Source organism: Oryctolagus cuniculus, chromosome 13, assembly GCF_964237555.1.
Source record: "Oryctolagus cuniculus chromosome 13, mOryCun1.1, whole genome shotgun sequence".
NCBI classification, from domain to species: domain Eukaryota; kingdom Metazoa; phylum Chordata; class Mammalia; order Lagomorpha; family Leporidae; genus Oryctolagus; species Oryctolagus cuniculus.
In genome coordinates this window covers 73,409,877-73,429,908 of record NC_091444.1, presented here as the reverse complement: position 1 = coordinate 73,429,908, position 20,032 = coordinate 73,409,877, and the positions used below count along the sequence as shown (strand labels likewise).

The 20,032-nt window shown below is 36.7% G+C and overlaps 1 long non-coding RNA gene across 5 annotated transcripts in view; it reads right to left on the bottom strand.

The window, feature by feature from the left end:
- LOC138844874 (uncharacterized) overlaps positions 1 to 20,032 on the bottom strand; it is a 412,620-nt gene that overhangs the window by 282,147 nt on the left and 110,441 nt on the right. The window lies entirely within an intron of this gene.

Genomic DNA, 20,032 nt, shown 5'->3' with positions numbered 1-20,032 from the left:
TTCACACCCCAAATGTGTGAAATAGCAAATTTAGTGGCTGGAGCTAGGCCAATCCAAAGCCAGGAGCTTCTTCCAGGTCTCCCACATGGGTGCAAGGGCCCAAGCACTTGGATGATCTTCTACTATTTTCCCAAATCAGCAGGGAGCTGGATTGGAAATGGAGCAGCTGGGACCTGAACTGGCATCTATGGGATACTGGCACTGCAGGTGCTGGCATTATCTGCTATACCACAGCACCAGTCCACCAAAATCTTTTATTAAATAGTTTTATTAACATAAGCAATTCCAGTACCAAGCCCCCATAAAGAGTGTTATCACAGAATTCCAAAATAGCTTTGAGGAAATGTGAAAATGAAACGTGCTAGAAACTCTATTAACAGTCTCATTGTAATTTCATTGATGTAATATTTTTATCAGACTAAGGCAGATCTCTGGAGATTACAGTACAGTGTTTAAGAACAATAAGAATCCATTGTGTACTTAAAAAATAATATTTTACTACTTCATAGACTCAGATTTAAATTCAGTCACACAGCTCCTTTGGCCTGATAATGAGAGTAATATAATTAAGTGAAAATTCCATCAGTATAGAAATAAATGCTAGGGAGATATGTGGACCTTCTCAATCCTAGAGAGTCGCACCAGGAGTTTGATGACACAGGCTCTCATTTATGACAAGGGGTAATTAATCTTAGAATTTGTACTGCATGAGTTCAACAATAGCCTCCTTCTCTGCTGTTGCGGACACTCAATATATGTGTCCAGAGTTTCAGTTGCTTGGTGTAGGGGTCAATAATTAAGATCAACTGCTATTAACTAGCTAAAGGGATCCTCCACTGTGTTGTTTGGTGCCAATTCTATTGCAAATGCTTTCAAGTGGCATTACAATGAGATACACTTCTCAGATACCTTCATATTTACCCACTTGCCTTTAGTCAAATACTATTTGTCTCATTTCCTAGTCCTTTTACTAGGAGCCCAAGATAAACTAGCTGTGCTGCTAGCAAGTGGCTAGGGATCTGTGTATATTTCAATATTGGGCACATCTTCCAGAGAAAGCTAATTATCTATATACTGTAAAAAGCTTCACTTGTTACATTTTACCACTTTTGGTGTTCTTCAAGATCACCCTAATTATGGCTGCAACATAGCCACTGTTCATTTTTACACTATTGTTTTCAACGTATACCCATTCCATACACCATGCTCAAGCTTTTCTTCCTCTTTTCAGCTGATTAAATGGAAATCCTAAAAAGTTACACTTAAAACACTGGGAAGGGGGTACTGGCCCAACTAGGTGCTAAGATGCTCTCTGCTACTTTCTCATGCAACTTACTTGTGTAGTCTAATCTGATCAGACTTGAGAGCAAATGTAGGGTTTCCATTTCATGGTGGAATTTTCTTAGGCCAAATCAGTTAGTATCCTCTCACACACAAGGATCAGTTAATCACTGATGCATGATAAAGGATTCATGATCACTTGTTGCTTCCTTGTTAAGGATCTTTATCAGGGCCCAATAACAAAGTAAGAGTTGCTTTCAAAGGCATATAATCTACTACATTTATGATTAGGTTTCAGTAGTAGTAAAGTTGTTTTACTTCAGTACTTTAGGAGCTATCCTTATGATCCTACCAATGGGATTGTTCATAAATTCTACACACCTTATTTGCACAGGAACAATACTCCCAATACATAGAGTCTGCAGGATATTATAGTCTAAGTGGCTCGATCCACGACAGCCTGGACAACTACAGGGACCTTTACTACTCCAAACTCAAAAACAGCTGTACGTCTTTTGTGTCACTCAGTAAATGGATGACAGTAATATTCCCAGGTGCAGAATTAGATGCTTTCAGAACCTAAAGAGGCCTACTTCTTTAGGTAGCCATTTTGCTTCTGTTTTTACGTAGAGGAGTACAAATTCAACAATTTGCTGCTTATTTTGGCTTGGATATTGTGACACATTCGTAATCACTCTATCTCATTACTGAAGTTGCAGGTCCCCAAATCCTCATAGCATTGATTTCCCGCCTTCTGGAGAAAATGTCTCTTACTGAGGCCTCGAAGGTACCAAGCATCTCATTCTTACCTTGTCTCATCAGCATGATGCCACAGATGTCATGGATCAATATTTTTTGTTGGATAGCCAGGTGGTCAAGATTTGTTTATAAAATATTATGGTGAAAGAAGAATTCACCTCACCTTAGGAAAAACTGTAAATAAATATTATTGACTATTCCACATGAAAGAAGATAACTTCTAATTCTCTTTCAAACAGAATATAAAATAATGTGTTCACCAAATCAATAGCCTCATGCCAAGTATTGGAGGCCTGATTAATCTGCTTTAGCCACATACATCAATTATATACAAAGCTATCACTTAAACTTTTAGTAATCCACCAGCATTCTCCAGGATCAGTCCAGTTCTGTACTTGTCAGATTGGCAAATTTAAATGGAGAAAGGTTGGAAACTATCATCACTGCGGCATTTAGGCCTTTAATGGTGGAAGTAAATTTTGTTGTCCCCTTGGGATGCAATATTGTTATGACCTTACTGTCTGTGATTGAACTGGAGGCTGTTTTCAGAGCCTTTTCATTTGGCCTTTCCCACTAAGGAGGTTACTCCAATAATCAACTATGCTAATGTTCGTTCCTGTGTTCCACTTAGTCACTGGGGAAATGATCAGAAGACAGGACTGTGAACCCAATGGAGTTGAATACAAGACATCACAGACATGGCTGTTAATGAGCCTGGCCTGTGACAACCTCACTTACTTTTAACCTAGCCTGCAGAAGGAGAAAGAGCACATTCCTGGTGATCTTGGCAAAAACTATATCCTCTGGAGTTTCTTGTAACATAGAGGGCACGTCAAAATGCTCACAGAAAGATGAAATTACAAGATAAGTTTATTTGGGGGCAAAAACATTTGAATTCATTCACTCTTATTTCATAATATGCATTTTCCAGAATTTTTTGAAGCCTTCTCATACAATCTTCTGTTCATCTTCTGCCCTACATAGTATGTCCATTTCAGCATGTTGACTTTCCTCAACCTCTTTTTATCTTTCTCTACCCTTATGATAATTTAGGAATTGATTATCCTCTCAATAAAGATTTTACTTTCTCAAGACTTCCAAAAGTCAAACCAGCAGGACATTGGCCCTATGACATGGGATCCATTTCAGGATATTAAATGGTATTCTAGGAAAGTATATGCAATGAATTCATGCTTATCTGGTTGTCATTCCATCTCTCCCCCCATTACTAAGTACTGACAAAATTCTCTAGGTCTTACCAGTATGTACTAGCAAAGTCCTCCATCTACTTCCATTATGATCTATAATCTTCCTCCTTTATCATTTCTTATCATGTTGGGATGTAATCCTAGTTATGGGTCTTCAAGGATAGTAAGGGAGGCATTGGGTTGCCATAATGAAACATCATGAACTGGGTGGTTTACAAAACAGAATTATTTTGTCTCAGTTCCGGAAGCCAGACGTCTAAGACCAAGATGTTGACATGTTTAGTTTTTGCTGGGGCTTCTCTTTTTGACTGAAAGATAGCTGCCTTCTTTCTCAGTGTCCTCACATGGCCATTACTTGTTCTTATACATGTCTTATGTTTCTTCCTCTTATAAGGCAATTTCATTAGGGTTTTGCACTCATGACTCACATAACCTTCATTACCTCTTCATACTTTGTATCTACTAACACAGTCACATTGGGAATTACAGCTTCAATATATGAATTTGGCATGGAGACATACAATTCTGTCTATATCTGAGGGACAGGTCTGAGGAAGCATATAGGGTTATAGAAAAAAATCCAGCTTTAATAAATCCACAGGGGAACGTGCTAGTTCCTAGTATGAAAAAGGTGTGTCACTTCTGCAGAAGCAAAATACCCCAAGAACTTCATGCAGATGAAGTTATTCTATTTTAGGGTTCCACATTTTCTCAACTAGGTCCTTGACTGGTGTAACAGATCTGCTTTGATTAAGGTCTCTGGAAGGTTGCTAATATTTCTAACAATTTGTCCAGTTCTAATGTATGTGCTTGCTTCTGAATGACCCAAGCATTTTTTTAAAATTATTATAATCCCTTTAACTTTAATATTGGCTTCTAATCATTGACAGCCTTTGCTTTTTCATTATTCCCTAATACAGCCAATTTGGTAATAACCTGTCAATACTGCTGCACTTCTAAGCATTAGGCCCCCTATGCCTTAAAAATGCCTAGATCACCCAGCTTGAATCCTTCCACCTGCAAGAGAATTTCCCATTTTCCCTGATTACTACTCATAACATCTTTAGCAGTCATAGCCTATCATATTTCAGAGACTATCTGTACCCAATATAATACACAAAATGGTGTTTTCTTTGCTACCTGGGCAAAGAGATTGTAAGTGATAATATTCCTACCTTATTGTCTATTTGCCCATATTACTCTTGCTATCACCCCAGTTAATAAGGCCCTCCAAGAAGTAGATATCAGGAAGAGCATCAGATGTGCAGAAGATGCATTGGAAGAAACTCACGTGAAGGACAAGGACAAGGATCATGCAGAGGTATTGAGATCTCCATCCTATGATGTTGTAGAAGATGAGAAAGATTGAGAAAAGTCTCACAGAACAGCATGGTTCAATACAAGTTGGATCAGCCCAATTTAGGGATCCTTGAGCCAAAGTTGCCCCCTACAGGCATCTTGTATCTAGTAGTAGTGAGACAGCACTAGTAGTTCTATTGTGCTTAGTCTGTCTCAGAGGAGACTGCACAAGAGAAACACAATCTCCTTGTGAATGGTAGTAGATCCATAGGGCTGTTAGTGAATTATGCATCTCCAATTTGTCACTTGAAGAGATCAAAGTCATGCATTTCTGTAGCTGATATAATATTTCTGACAAAAAGTCAATTATACAAGGAACTAAAAAGAAAAAGACATAAGGAAATCTATCCAAAGGAAAATCAGTGTGAGAAAAAAAAGACTAAATCAAACATAAAATTAATAGGCAAAACTATACCATAAAATCTAGTAGATCATACACTTCAAAAGAGCTGTAGAGTAACATGAGTAAATTGCCTGATAGTATGAAGTCAAATTTCCTTTGAGTACAGGTATACATTTTTATAGGTATACATGTAATACACACACACACACACACACACATATATATATATGCACAAATGTGCACAGTAGAATTTCATCAAATAATGAGATTTAAAATAGCTACAGGTCTTTAGATTATCCTATAAATGATCTTCCATGAACATTAAAAATACTGTATAGCAATTATTATAGCTAGAAAGTGATACCATGTACTACCAATGAACAAGATTTTTGTCTGAGTTTACCAAAAGCCAAGTAAGGGTCAAAAACAAGCCTAAATCATTCCTCCAGGCATGGAGGATTTTTTTGAAGCAATGTAGGGCAGGGCCAAGACTTTCTCTGACAGGAATTCTAAGTTTACACCATCAAAATGACAAACAGGCAGCTGAGGTCCTAATATTTTGCTTCCCTTAAGGCAAGTTTGAAAAAATGTTAACTTGAAAATATTAATGTGCCACTAAATACATGCTTTAAACAAACAATTTAGAGAACATGGAACAAGTAATGCATTGTCCAGGTTTAACCCTTTAAAATAAACAGGTTACCAAAAAGTACTACGAGGTAATTGAATAGACTGGTTTCTTCTGTGACATTGTTAACTCTAAGCTGAAGGACACTTACAAAACAATAATTTTGACCTTGGAATACTTAACTTTAAATAATTATTTCAAATAGTAATTATGTAGAAGTGTCAGTTATCTCTTAAAGTTATTCCTAATTTCTAATAATGAAATAATATCATCTAACTATGAGTGAATATTTAGACTGCTTCTGTTTTCTAAGGGGACAGAGAAGGACACTCAGCTCATCCAAAAGTGGAATCAAACCATTAAGGGTTGATAAAAATTAAGTTAGGGCAGGAACACATTTCTCTTTATTCCAAATGGATATCATTATCCAGTATATTAGGAAATTATTCTTAGTGACTATGATTTTCAAGGTATCATTAAGGTAATATCTACTTAATATAAAAAGTCAGAAAGTTAATGCGAACCTACAATGAATTTTTCAGCTAAAATCATAATAAAGATAAGACTGAAAAATCTACCATTTATTGAGTGCCTGCTATGTATCAGGCAGTGTGTTAACCACAAAAGGCACCTCTCTTTCTCAACAATGCTATAAGTAATCTTGTGTGCATTTTATACAAATGGTTAACAGAAATACATTCTCTCAAGCCACTTCTCCCAAGGTCATACAGCTGGAGAGTAGAAAAGTCTGGAGACAAATTCTATCTGGGTCAAAGATCTTATGCTTCTTTTTTGTCTTTTGCCACTTTAAGCCTTAAGGATTATGTGGATATTTCTAGGCAAATATATTATTTTGCTTAACAACATGTCTACGTGTTTCTAACTACATAGTTTGAATTGTGTTGACTTCAAAATATATTATAAAATTATATAATTTCCTTTCTGAAATTATTTTGTGATTGTGGTGACATTAGCCTTTGCCATCCTTCGTAAAGTTGCTATGGTCTTGTGATTTCAGGCCAGAGCAATGTTAAAGTCATCAAAGAAAATATTTTTGTCTTGAGATGTTCTATAGGTCATAGTGATGTGGATGACCATCTCAATCAATATCAGTTGTGGCCTGCTGCTTTCCAAAATAAACCAACCTCTATGAACTCTATTTTACTCGCTGGTCTATGTCGAACTGCCAGTAGCAGATGTTTTCATCACTCGGAGTGATGCAACACTTTTTTCCTTCCTGCAAATACATTTAAATGAATCTGATATTAAACAAAGCTAAAGTTTTGCTCATTGGTCATACCCATGATATTTATCAACAGTCTCCATGCCTTGTACCTTGACACACTGTACTTCCAACAGATATGATTAAAGAGGTTAAAATGTTCACATTGAGAGACATGATGCCCTTTCCTTTACCCGTTGGTATTGCTTGTGTAACATCTGTAAGTTTTCTATTCTCACTGATGTTCAAAAAACTGAGCAAGAACACTATGTCTTCTCTGTCTTTTTGATTAAAAGCAATCCACTTTAGTTAGCAACCCGATTAAATCAGCATTTCATTGATAATTGATTTCCTCTTCATACTTCTTACTTCATACTTACATTTGTGACCATCATATAGTATTTGGCTCTCTAATTTTCACTGAGCACTTGTTAACCTGCTTGCAATTGCTGTGTTCCATTTAAGGTCTGAAATTGAAAAATTTGCTTTTCCACACAAAAAGAAAGAAATCCATTCTGTAAGATTTTACACTTTGTTTTGGCATGCACCCCATCTGCTAATACTTGAGCACAAGTACTAAAATTTTAAATTACTTTGAATGTTATTGGGCTTCTAACATGTATTTTGAAATGTATTTCAAAAATACAAATATTCAATTTGTAGAATTTTACATGTTATCTCATATACAATTTGTCAATGCTTACAGCAATGGTGACTTATATGATTTTGTAGGTATATCAAAAATCATTAAAAAGAAATTTCAATATTAGTTTCTCTTGATGCAAAAACTGTTGAAAACTATGCAGTTTTTTCAAAATACACATTTTTTATGAATTTTTGAAAACCCCTCACAATATAAATTTTGTAAGACATAAATATAAATCTGTTTTTAAAATTGAAGAATATAAATCTGAGAACATAAGTAACATAAATAAAGTACATTTTGGATTCAAGAATATAACACATGACTATATTACTCTAAAACTGCAAAATAAATTGGGACATAATTAACTTTGCCTTCAAAATAACATCTATTACAGGGTTTATAGAAATAGAGTAGAAAAATACATAAAACACTATTGAAAATAAAGCAATAATAGTACTGACTTTATATTAAGATTGACCATTGTCACTTTAAGGTACTTAACACTTTTGCAAATGCAGACATAAAGTATCCAGAAACACACAATATATGAGCTTCAAAAAATAGAAAAAAAAACGCAATGTGTTACCTGAGTTGAAAAAAGAAATGGGTAGAAATTTACGAAGAAAGGAACGTTGGAGGTGGCCCTTTAAGAGCAGGCAAGCTTTCAAAATGAGTGGATGCAGAGTATACAACAAAGGAATTTAATGAATTATGTTTACACAGGCTAATTAAAATAATTTATAGGATATTTAATTCCCCTTGCCCTTAGCATGGTTCACCTAAATTAAGTTTTCTTTAATACTGTAGCTTATTGAAAATCATAATAAAGAAAGGATCCCAATTCATTATGTATGTGAAGAAGATAGAAAGGACAACAATCCCCAAAATCACATTTATAACCCTCGAGAAAAATATACAGTACATATGCTTTAAGTATGCGTGTGATCTAACAATCAAAGCACTTTACACAAGTTTATGGGTCATAGCTAGTACATATGTCCCCTGTTTTCTGTCTAAGCATATGGAGAAGAGGGGCTGAAGAATTAGGTTAGGTCTCAGATACTCATGACTGGGGGAGATGGAATTGGAAGCAAACACAAGGTTCCACCTTAGGGCCAGGGCTCTGAATTTTTTTTTTTATAAATCTTTTTTTTTTTTTTTTCATTTGACAGGTAGAGTTATGGACAGTGAGAGAGAGAGAGAGACAGACAGACAGAAAGGTCTTCCTTCTGTTGGTTCACTCCCCAAATGGCTGCCACAGCCGGCGATACGGCAATCTGAAGCCAGTAGCCAGGTGCCTCCACCTGGTCTCCTATGCGGGTGCAGGGGCCCAAGGACTTGGTCCATTCTCTACTGCCCTCCCGGGCCATGGCAGTGAGCTGGATTGGAAGAGGAGCAACTGGAACTAGAACCCGGAGCCCATATGGGATGCCAGCGCCACAGGAGGAGGATTAACCAAGTGAGCCATGGTGCTGGCCCCAGGGCTCTGAATTTTTATTATGCTCCTTTTGCCAGTCGTGTTTTGAGTTTCAGAACAGATTCAGTGTCTCATTGTTCCTCTTCTCCAAGAGATCAGAAGTATGGGGTCAGCACTCATTGGATTATTTCCCCCAAAGAATAGAATAGTTACTTTATCTTACTTAAAAGTATTACATCTAATACAGCTAACCAAATTTACCAAATTTAAGGTGGAATATTCTAGGGACCAATAAGATCCACATGAAAGTATTAATTTGTAAGTAAGAGAAATGGAATAAATTGAAAAGGCAAATGAAAGACATAAAACTTTTTTTGTGCAGGAGGGATAACTAATGAGAATGTTGCAATAGATAAATTAACCTGGCAGCTCGGTTTAGTTATCACCATAACACAGAGATTTAGGTGGTGGTAGGACGCAAGTCAGTGTGAATATTCCTGGGACAGATGATGACAGGATTTTAGCCACAGTGGAGCAGAAGGAAACAGCTGATAAAACAGCTGACTTAACCTCCCTGTTTTACTGAGGAATGTCCTCTATGCCCAGCATTTCAACCACTCCCAGAACAGCGACTTTATCCACCTGCTACTTTGGGGTCTGTAGCTCAATCTTCTGCAAATTCTTAACATTAGGTCATCCTGACTATTTGTGTTTTCCATTTCTGTACCAGGCAATGACCATGTAGATTATTACAGTAACAAATAAATAGTCTTTACCTTCAACTGGATCTAATGATACCATTTGGAAGAAATTTTGTTTTCCCTTATTAGTTTCTTCTCTTGTATCCACCAATGCCTCTTTCCAGTGTAGACCACTTTCCTCTGCATATCATTTGCTCATCATCTTTCATATCACTTTTAGCCAATGAATTCAAACTAACTTAACAGAAAATAGCAGCCATCTGTCAAAGCTTCGTCTTCCTATATCCTGACTACAAATGAATTCTTACCATAATAAGCTGTTTCTCCTTATAGCTAAAACACAGAGCAATTTTGTTCCTGTTTCCAAACAAATCTTTAGGATAGGAGTAGCCATTGTGTAAGGATTTGAGCAAGTCTTTTCATGGGACTTAGCATGTATAGCTGATACTGTCTATTACAAGATATGTGGCTCCATATCAGGAATCATTCTTCTTCTGGGCACCCAAGTGGCCCAATTATAAAAGTTGCAAGCAGAAAGGAAGACAGGAAAGAGCTAACACTTTAGATCATAATAACATACTCCATTGGAGAACGATTGCCTTGTAAAAGATAAAGCATTGAGCAGCTACTAAAACTTCTCTCTTCTAATGGGTTTGGGTGTCTTTATCGCTAAGAAAATTTGTCCTCAGTAAAGAAATCTCTGTGTGTGTGTATGTGTGTTAGAGACAAAGACAGAGCTACACACACACACACACACACAGAGAGAGAGAGAGAGAGAGAGAGAGAGAGAGAGAGAGAGATTCCCTACTTCTGTTAAACAGAATCAGAGAGGGGAAATACACTGTGGGACATAGCAAGCTCACACCCACACCCACTTGTTTTTGAGGTTTATTGTATCCACATCTCACTGGCCTGTTTCTTTTCCATATCCTCCCTTTCCAAAATGATTTCTTAGGATATGGATTTTCAAAGGTAACTTCCTACACCTACCCAGTAACTGACCTACATAAAACATTAGAATAAATATTACAGACATGGGGAAGAGTTTTTCTTGAGGATGATATTACTCTCTATGATTATGGGGAGGCGTATGAGTGGGAAACTGCATGGTAGTGATGAGAAAAATATGCATTTCTGAGAGGAGAAATATAATGGGCAAGTGTTTGGATGAAGTATGCATACCAGACAACTTAAGAAGACTGAATTTCCCTGTATTGCTTTGGAATAAGGAGAAACATCATGTTTGTGACAGCTTCCAGGATTTTTCTTCCATTGCTATACTATAATTTTTCCAATAAATGTCATACTTTAGCCTTATGTGGTGATGAAACAAAGAAATCTTGGAAGGCTACTTGTGCAACATCTGCCTCTATGTTTGCTTTTGGGCAGGAGTTCCACTCTGTTGAGTGAACTATTACCTGAAATGTCAGGTGAGGAACAACAAGAAGATGAGCAATGTGTCCTGAGAGACATGGGGGTACTTCACAGGAGAATGAGGCCTTGCTGTGGAGAAAGTTTAGGAAAAATACTAAGTTCAAAACAAGCAATATTCACTACTAGAAGTTACTTTAGCCAGAGGCTGGGGAGGGGTATGCCTGCATCTCCACACACGTTTCCATTTCTTAGGTGAAAGACACCATTTCTCATACTATAGACCACCTCACCTCTTCCTAGCGTCCATATTGCACTAATTACCCAGAAAGATTACCAAATATTTTATCTTATATTTTTTATTTAGGATTTAATTAATAACATGTCTAGTAAATGCAAAAACTAGTAAGAATAAAAAAAAAAGGTCAATTGTAGCTTGACTGCTGCTCTTTGCAAACAGAATTTCTATAAGGACCACTTGTACCATTCTCAACCAAAGCAAGAGAATCTTGGGGAGTACCTGAATCAACTAAGCAGGTTTCTTTTCTTTCCAAATCCACGCCCATATCTTGTGTTATCACAACAGAAAGTGCATTTAGTTTGCATAATATAAATTCAATATATGTGTCTGCAGACAAATGTGTGCATTGAAGTACTTGGATATGGCCAATGATTCTATCCAGGTTAAGAACAGTAATTTCAATTATTATCTCTTGATTTTTGAAATCATTGCTGAGATAAATACAACACTGTAACAACTGCTTCAATAAATGGCCATTTTGACAATATTTATTTTGCTATGGTCCCTGTATTGATCCCTCTCTTCTTAGCTTCTCCAGCATGGATTCATAACAAGCAAGAAAGTGTTGTATACTCATCAAAATGATAGGTACCCGGGGCAGGTGTTTGGTACAGACGTGAGGATGCCATTAGAGAAACTAACATCAATATTGAAGTGGCTAGGTTCAAGTCTGATCTCGGTTTCCAATTCCAGATTCCTGCTAATGCAAACACTTGGGGGCAGCAGGTGATGACTCAAGAAGCTGGATCCACACCACCCATGTGGGAAAACTGGACTGAGTTCCAGGCTCTTGACTTCAGCTTGGCCCAATCCTGGCTGTTGTGAGCATTTGAGGACAAACCAGAGAATGGAAGGTCTTTATATGTATGTATTTCTCTGTGTCCCTCTGTCTTTCAAATTAAAGTCATATAAAAAATGTTATTCTGTCTGGGTTAAAAGTCTGGCTCACTTCTTGACTATATAATCTTGACTGGATAATATTACTTTTAGGTATGTTAATAAGTTTAACCAATAAAATGTGTGAATTATTATAAAGGTTAGATTATATATACATATAATTATATATATATAATTACATATATACATATATAATTACTGAGAATGTAATATATATATAATTACTCAGAAAATGTTGTATCTTGCTCTGATAACAAATCTCTAAACCTCAAGAATTCAATACAACAATATTTATTTCCTACCCATGCCATATGTTCAATGTCAGTTAGAAGCAGAACTTTTCTCTACGGTCAGTCAAAAACCCATGGTGATATTGAATTTCTATCTTATGGCTGCACCATTTGGAGCATATTGCTTTCTAAAAGGCAGGAGCAGGGAAAGAGAGAATAGAATAGTAGATGGATACCTCTTGAGTGACTCATACTTTTTATACATAAACAACAGTAGTACTAATCTCACAGCTTCCCTCAAATATAAGAGAGCTAAAAATTCTATGAAGCAAAAATCACATCTGGTAAACATCATTGCCTCAGAATGCCCTTTTGGTGAACAATTTTGTTTTTTTTGTTTGTTTGTTTGTTTCAAGATTTTATTTTTGTAGATTCTTCAATTTGTTTTTTTTTTTACTTTTATTTAATGAATATAAATTTCCAAAGTACGATTTATGGATTACAATGGCTTCCCCCCCATACCGTCCCTCCCACCCACAACCCTCCCCTTTCCCACTCCCTCTCCCCTTCCATTCACATCAAGATTCATTTTCGATTATCTTAATATACAGAAGATCAGCTTAGTATACATTAAGCAAGGATTTCAACAGTTTGCTCCCACACAGAAACATAAAGTGAAAAATAATAGATGATTTTTTTTAAATGATGATGAAATCAGATCAGACCTATTGTCATGTTTAATCCCAGTGAGAGTCAAGTTGGGAGTTGATAATTTCTTTTTTTTTTTTTTTTTTTTTTTTTTTTTTTTTTACAGAGGATCAGTTTAGTATGGATTAAGTAAAGATTTCAACAGTTTGCACCCCCATAGAAACAATTTTGGTTTTTATCCATTTTATGCAAACCGTACACAGGATCCTTAACTCCTCCGAGGGAAGACAACACAAAGATATTCATTCATGTTCCAATGAAATTCTGGGATCTTTGGATGATTTATGATTATACAAAGCAGAGGATAATTAGAGGTACATTTTGGAAAGATGCTTATATATAAAATGCTATAAATTGCCTAACTGTAGATTGTGATAAATTTAACTTGTACAACAAAAACCCTTAAATAAACCACTTAAACAATTCTACAAAACACTGTAGCTGAATAGCTAAAACAAAAGATAAATGGCATAATAAAAACACCTCATGGGGCCAGAGTCTGGCACAGCAAGTTAAGTTGCTGCTTGCTATATATACCATACTGGCCTTTCATATAACAGTATAAGTCCCTGTTAGTCTGCTTTCAATCAGGCTCCCTGTTGATTCACCTGTGAAAGCACCAGAAGATGGCCCAAGTGCTTGGACTCCTATCACCTAAGTGGGAGACCCAGATGCAGTTCCTGAATCCTGGCTTCACCCTGGCCTGGACCACTGTAGCCATATAGGGAGTGCGATCAGCATATGGAAGATCTCTTTCTGTCTCTTCCTATCACTCTGCCTTTCACATAAATACATAAATAAGTATTGAAAAAACTTAAATTTCAATAAAGCCAAAACATAGAAGTAAAATGCAGCCATATGGTACAAAAACAAAACAAATAGCAAGTTGCCATATTTATAGCCAACTATATCAACAATCATATTACAAAATTGTCCACTTTAATTAAATCATAATCTAATTATAGTTAATTTTTAAAGAACCCAAGAAAATACTGCTTATATAAAATCAATTTAAATATGAGGACAAAAATAGAATAAAAATAAAAAGAATTTAAAAGGAAATATTGTGACAATATTAATTTTAAGAAAACTGGAGTGGCTTCATAGCTAAGATCAAATGATATTCTTCCTCTAATAATAAAGGTAAAATCACATGAAACCAACAGTGATAGAACTCAAAAGATAGCTAAATACATCCACAGGATAACTAAACACCATCCTCTTAACAACTAATAGAATGAGCACACAGACAATAAATTAAAGTATATTCATAGATGACTGGAACCACAGAGTAATCTATCCTGACCTAATTAGTGATTACAAAACTTCCCACCCAACTGCAGATGATTTGTTTTTCATATTCATAAAAAGCATTTACCCGATGGATAACATTCTTGGTAATAAAACAAGTCTCAAGAATAATCAGTTGTGTGGAAAGAAAGCTCCTTGACCAGAGTGAGAAAAAAAAAAAACTTAGGAAATATCTAAAGGGCCGGCGCCATGGCGCACTTGGTTAATCCTCCTCCTGCAGTGCTGGCATCCCATATGGGCGCTGGGTTCTAGTCCTGGTTGCTCCTCTTCCAGTCCAGCTCTCTGCCATGGCCCGGGAGGGCAGTAGAGAATGGACCAAGTCCTTGGGCTCCTGCACCCGCATAGGAGACCAGGTGGAGGCACCTGGCTACTGGCTTCAGATTGGCATAGCTCCAGCTGTAGCGGCCATTTCGGGGGTGAACCAACGGAGGGAAGACCTTTCCCTATGTCTCTCTCTCTCACTCTTTAACTCTATCTGTCAAATAAAGATAAATAAATGGAAATACCTAAAAATTCAGAAAACAGATAAAAGTTATCTAAACAACCCATGAGTTAACATTATATAATAAATGGATATTAAAAATTTTTCTGATCAGAATACAAGTGCAAAAATTTTGCAGGATGCAACTAAATAGTGCTTAGAAATGTTTACAACACTAAATACCTACATTAGAAAAGAAGAAACATTTCAAATTAATAACTAACTTCTCCCATAGTAAACAAATAAAAAAATCATAAATGCAAAAGAAAAAGCAGAAGAAAGGAAATAATGAGTAAAAATCAATGAAACAAAATTAAAGAAATAACATATAGGGGCCAGTGCTGTGGCACAGTAGGTTAAGTCACCACTATGGTGCCGGCATCCCCTATGGGAGCCAGTTTAAATCCCGGCTGCTACACTTCCCATCCTACTCCCTGCTAAAGCACCTGGGAAAGCAGCAGAAGATGGGACAAGTGCTTGGGCTGCTGAACTGAAGTGAGAGACCCAACTGAAACTCCTAGCTCCTGGCAGACTGGCCCAACCCAGGCCTTTGCAGCCATTTGGGGAGTGAACTATCAGATGGAAGACTTCTCTTTCTCTCTGCCTCTGGCTCTCCCTCTCTATAACTCTGCCTTTCAAATAAATAAAGAAATCTTTTTAAAAAAATGCATGAAAAGGTAATAATATATAAATTAATGAAACGAGAGTTTGATTCAATGGAAAGATAAATAAAATTAGTGTATATTTTTGCAGACTAATAACATAAAAATTTAATTGATGTTACACAATTTGCAGTTTCAAGACTGATATAGGTACATCAGGGCCGGCGCCGCGGCTCACTAGGCTAATCCTCCGCCTAGCGGCGCCGGCACACCGGGTTCTAGTCCCGGTCGGGGCACCAGATTCTGTCCCGGTTGCCCCTCTTCCAGGCCAGCTCTCTGCTGTGGCCCGGGAGTACAGTGGAGGATGGCCCAGGTGCTTGGGCCCTGCACCCCATGGGAGACCAGGAAAAGCACCTGGCTCCTGGCTCCTGCCATCGGATCAGCGCGGTGCGCCGGCCGCAGCGCGCCAGCCGCGGCGGCCATTGGAGGGTGAACCAACGGCAAAAGGAAGACCTTTCTCTCTGTCTCTCTCTCTCACTGTCCACTCTGCCTGTCAAAAAAAAAAAAAAAAAAAAAGATATAGGTACATCACTACAGATTTCAAAGGATAGTAAGGGAATATGCAAATAACTTTATACTGTTAAGTTTCACCAAGTTAAATGATATAGATAAAGTCCTTGAAAAGTAAAATAAATGTCCATGCAGAGTAAAATTTAGCGTGTGTATACATACATCTCCTAACTAGTTTATATATTAGAAATACTGTATCTGTAATTTAAATCTTTATGGGAAAAATAGTAGGGGGTCAGATATTTTCAAGGTGAACTTTACCAGACTTGTGGTATTCAAGCCAGTCTTGCTCAGATTATTCCATAAAATTGAAGAAAATATAATCCAATATATTTAATGATGCTAGAATGACTATGCTATTAGTTGTAGCCAAAGACAATACATAGAAGAAATAATACAGACCAATAGCCCTCATGAAAACACATAAATTCTCAAAAACATTTTAGTAAACTGAATATTTTAAAATATAAAAATATAATATTTAATAACAAATGGCTTAGCCCTGGAATGCAAGGTTGTTTTAATATTAAAAAATCAATTGGCTTATTTTATGTTACAGTCAATATAATTTATCATGTAAGCAATATGATAAAATATCAGAATCATCAAAATAAATACAGAAAAAGTTGGTGACATAGATAATGTCTACTTCTAATATTGAAACAAAATACAAAAAATATCTCAGCAAACTAAGATTAGAAGGAATTTCCTCAAGTTGATAAAGGACTGACATGAAAAATCCTCAGTTTACATCACACAACTTTCGAAGGCCCTAAAATGACTAAGAAAGCAAGTATGTCCATACTCACCATTTCCATTAAACAACATCAGGAAGGTTTAGTCAGGATAACAATGTCATATAAGTATTCAGAAAGGAAGCATCTTCATTTACAATCCTCAAAATTGCTGGTGAAGAAGCTATGGAATCCACTAAAACATTTACTAGAACTGAAACCTGAGTTTCACAATTTTGCAGAATATAAAATTAACATATAGAATCAACCATATTTTTACATACTAGCAATGTACAATCCCAAATTGAAACTTATATATCATGTCCAATAACATCAAAAAATGAATACTTATATACAAATGTGATTCACAGGAAAACTATACTGAAAACTAAGCAATATTTCTAGAAGAAATTACAGAGTACATAAATAAGAGATGTAGCACATTCATAAAGTGAATAGCATAATAGTGTTAAGGTGTCATTTTTTCCACAAATTCACATATACATCTACTCAATCTGCCCCTAAGCCTATAGAGTGCTTTGTAAACATTGAAAAAGTGGTGCTGGTGTTGTGGTATACTGTAAGGCTTAGCCCTCTGCCTGCAGTGGTAGCATCCCACAATGTACCCACATGAGAGACCTGGAAGAAGCTCCTGGCTCCTGGCTTCAGATCAGCCCAGCTCTGGCCATTGTGGCCACTTGGAGAGTCAATCAGTGGATGGAAGACCTTTCTCTCTGTCTCTCCCTCTCTCTGTAGCTCTACCTCTCAAATAAAAAAAAAAGTTTAATATTTATATGCCAATACAAAAAATAAAAGTGAAAATAATGAAAAAAGAATAGTTTGAGAATTCATACTAACTAAACTGGAGATGTATAAAGCTACAGGAATCAAAATGTATTATTGACATAGATAGAGAAATACAATTATGAGACAAAATGGGAAATGAAAAAAAGATTCTTATAAGGGATCTTGATGTTAGTCAAAATCACAAAAGTAATTTGTGCTATTTTAGGTATTTGCCATTGGCATTACATAGACTTGTACATGATTTTTCATAGTAGCTTCATTTGTGATAGCTGCCTAATGGTATCAGTCCCAAAAACAAACTAACAGAATTGTCATGATATAGTAGTAGGTGTATTGTGCTGTTCCCCCAACCAACCCCGCCCCTGCCCCTGCAGTACAAAAACACTCATTCAAACTACCTAGAGACTTTGCTGAATCTATGTTAAGTATCACCTCTGGGCTTAGGTCAAAGGTGGCTTTCTAGCCTTGGGAGCTACTCACATTTAATAACCAGCTGATAAAGGAGTAAAAAGGCTCAACACCTTTGCTTTAGCGTGGGGCATCTTTGAAAGTACTCTGAAACCCAATACTCTCTGTGGGATCAGCTGAATGCATTATATATATTATATATATTAATATAATATATATATATATATATATTATTCTCCATCTTCCCAATCTTTCTTGATTCATTCTCTCACATTTTTGTTCCTAAGGGTATTCTTCCAAATAAACCTCCTATATACAAATGTACTCAGACTCTGATGAAAACATGGTTTCTCAGACATCATGACATATCAAGAATTACAGAATTGATCATGAGTTTTTCACAGCCTCAGTTAATGATGGTATTTGTCATTTCTGTCTTTAGATCATTTTCCAGGAGTCACAGTTTATATGAGAAGCAGGAAATATGCAATAAGCCTATTCTACCCTACATTTCCCTGTGGCTGGGAAAAATGTCTTATTCCCTTTTGGAATCCCTAAGTTTTAGGCAAAAGACTGGCAGTACTTGGTGTTCATCATGTATTACCCATCTGCTAACAAATACAGTTTAGAAGAGCCTAGGCATGAACATTTAGTTTAGCTACTTAAGACATCAAAGTTCCACATCAGAGTGCCTCATTTGGATTCCTGGCTCTGAGTCTTCCTGGAGCTTCCTGCCCTAGGAAGCTGAGTGGTGTCTCAAGTGGTTAAGCGCCTCCCACTCGCATAAAAGGCCTTATTGTTGCCCCCAGCCCACACAGGAAGCTGTGGATATTTAGAGAGTGAAACAGCAAATGGAAGCTCCCACTGTGTCTCCGCCTCTGCCTTTCTGTTTCTTCCTATCTCTTCTTTCTCTTTATCCCATTGCCTTCTTCCTCCCCTTCCCTCTCTTCTCTCCTCCACTCCCCTCCCCTCCTTTCTTTCCTCCCTCGCTTCTCCATCTCCTGCTCCCTTCCCACATCCTTTACTTCCCCTCTCCTCCCTTCCTCTCCTTTTCCCTCCTCTTTTTCCCTCTTCTCTCCCCACTCCCCTCCTCCCTCCCCTTCCCTCCCCTCCCCTTCCCTCCCGTCCCCTCCCCTCCCCTTCCCTTCCCTTCTTCTCTCTCTCCCCTTCTCCCCCCTCCTCCTCACCTTGTCCCTCACATAAATAAATTTTAAAAACAATAATTGCTTATTTATCACATTTAGTGGAAAAACTTTCAAATACTTCCAAAATCACTATGAAGTTATACATCTCTGTAAATAAAAAAAAGTGAGATGGTTTGATTTTAAGGAAAATATGCAGAATTTTAATTTTAAATCTGTGAATTTAGAAAGCTATCTAGGTAGAAATTCTGCATGTGTTAGGAGACAGAAGGGGACTTTAGGTTAAATCATCAAATGAGGTGATAATTCTACTGATGGTGAGTGAATTGCCAAAGTTCAAAAACTTAGAAAAGCTGCTGGTTCAAATGCATTGTTAAATGAAGCAGATGCCTGTGCTGCTATTAGTACTGAAATTTGTTAACTATTCAAAAATGAAACGTAATATGTCTTTATTAAAAATGATGAAGTACTCTTGAGGGAAGCTTCATCAGATACATAATATTTATGAAAAAAATGATTTATCTTTAGCATTCCCTGATTAATACCACTTGACTGGGATCACTCCCTCACTTTGCATTTCGAGTACTTATACCAAAGCTAATTTGGGCTTGTTTGTATATTGCCTGGTAAAGTGTTTTAAAACCATTCCTGTATGTGTTTTATCTACCCAACCTAATTTTGAGCTTCTAAGATACTGTTTTCTATTTTACATGCTTTCACCCCATTTTAAATGTAAGAAATACTTATATTGGGCACAGTAGGTACCAGATATGGTTATAAGTACTTGTAAAAAATGTTTTAGCATCTTTTACAATAATAACAATAAGAGGTAGGTACTATTACGTTCTCCTAACAGATAAGGAAATTCAGGCATAGAGAAATTAAGTTACTTGCCCAGTGTCACAC